This window comes from Vombatus ursinus, unplaced genomic scaffold (genome assembly GCF_900497805.2).
Source record: "Vombatus ursinus unplaced genomic scaffold, bare-nosed wombat genome assembly UNPS02007426.1, whole genome shotgun sequence".
Classification (NCBI taxonomy): domain Eukaryota; kingdom Metazoa; phylum Chordata; class Mammalia; order Diprotodontia; family Vombatidae; genus Vombatus; species Vombatus ursinus.
Genome location: NW_020947204.1, coordinates 1 through 2,027, shown reverse-complemented (window position 1 = coordinate 2,027; position 2,027 = coordinate 1). Strand labels below are relative to the sequence as shown.

Here is a 2,027-nt window from a genome sequence, read left to right as displayed (position 1 = left end):
TAGATTTTCTTAGGAACAGACTGGGAATAATTTTATGACAATACTCATGACTACATAGGAAAATAAATACTGCCGATCTTTTCAGCAATACTGAGCACACAGCCTTGAGTCCCTAACTCTTCTGAAGCTCCTCGAGGTTCTCTCTCAAAGGCACTAGGACAACCATCTGTCTTCCTGAGAAACCGTCCTTTCCAGAAAGCAATAGACAACCCAACCTCTCTCGACCCCCCAGAACAACCACGAATTCCACCACCAATAGTAGTAGAACTACCAAGAGTTTGCCGCCAAGCCAAAGGACAATAAACGAAGATCTATTCCAAAGCACCCTGCGTGGAAATGTGCTCCGAACAGGACGTTCTCGGCTTCTCTAAGCCTACAAACCTCCAGGCACCGACATAAGCTAATCATGAAGATAATAAATACGTCTCACTACAGTGAAAAAGCTTACACCGGCCTTGACGTAACTTGTCGAACCTGGGTGCTTAGTTCTAGAATCTACACAACGGAGTGGATTTTATTTCAGTTGTATAGTCTCCATTTAACTTTGCTGGGATCTTTAATAAAGTCCACCCCTCCAAACCCCACCCCCACCTTTCCTTTTCTATTCTAATGACAATTAGATCCGAAAGTAATTTTGAGTTTGTCTCTACCTTTTGAAATGTGTCAAGCAACAAGACACGTGTTTTTGCTAAATCTTTTATTTTTGTTTAAATTCTCACTTCAATTTTAATTCTTGAAGAACAGCTTCGACAACATATATCGCACTCATTATAAGAAGCAAAGGGTTATATCAAAAATTATTAGTATAGAATCACAGGAAACCTGGTTTGGAACCAGAAAAAAATACAAAACAGATATAGATACATAGACACAGGACAATTTTTTTATAATTATTTGGAAAATGTTATTTTCCCCCTAATTGTTGTTTGTTTTTCTTTATGCGCATACGATGTTTTAAATTTTTACAAAAAATGAAAATAAAGACTAATATTTTACAAAATGAATAACAATGTTCGTGGTAAGTGTTTTTGTGTGTTTCTACATAGGCTTCAGTTCGCTTCGATGGTTTTGTTTTTTTTTTTCCTGTACAGAATATATCCACACATCAGTCCACAATAAATCCTGGAAGGTCCATTATTCTCCTTCTGTTTTATTAAAATCCCCATGGTCCTTTCTTCATTTCCCCCCCCCATAGACACAAGGTCCTTTTCATTTCCTTTTCAATGTGTTCACAGATCTGATCCTAAGTGAGTCTTTTCCTTTTTTTTTTTTTTGTATATATTTCTGCTGGGTTGGTTCTGCTCCGATCCCTCACCTCTCTCCCCTCCCTCGCTCCCCACCTTTCCCCATTTGCACCCCGGCGTTAACAAGTCCGGCCGTTTCTGTCTGTGTTTGGTGTCCTTGGCCAAAGCCTCGTCCTCTGTGTCTCCACTGGGGGCCCTGGGCCCAGGGACCAGGGACCAGGGGCGGTGCTGTCTCAGGTCTAGGAGCACTGGATGGACATGTAAGGCCAGTTGAAGCTGCTCCCAGACAGTAACATATCTCTGATGAGAGTTTCAATGGGGGTTTTACCTACCAAGCGCACGAAGAAAAGCTGCTCGATGACGGAGGATGACACAGTACGCAGAGAAGGCAGCCGCAGCAGCAGTTTGCCGAAGCGGCTCGGTTGGTTGGGGTATTGGCTTCTCACGTACTCCTCCAGGGCGCATTGAGACTTCTCCTGCAGGCTCTCGATATGGGCGGCGTCTGACAGGCCACAGGCGTCTGCCGGAGCAGCCACACACCGGGAAGAGACATGTGGGGGAGGGGGGTGCAAACAGTTAGGACAGTGAGCAGCAGAGTCACAAACAGGAACCAAATAATAATAATAATAATAATCCTTCCCCCTTATGCTTACCCCAACTCCCTTCTTCCTTTTTTCTACCTCCAACAAAACGAAAATAAATCAAACCCCCACCAAGCCTAGAGAATCTAGATAGCTACACACACACACACACACACACACACACACACACACACACACACAC

General features: G+C 43.4%; 1 pseudogene; it reads right to left on the bottom strand.

Moving 5' to 3' along the window:
* Nucleotides 1-1,277: 1,277 nt before the first annotated feature.
* LOC114033804 lies at nucleotides 1,278-1,924 on the bottom strand (annotated as a pseudogene).
* Between the last annotated feature and the right edge of the window lie 103 nt (nucleotides 1,925-2,027).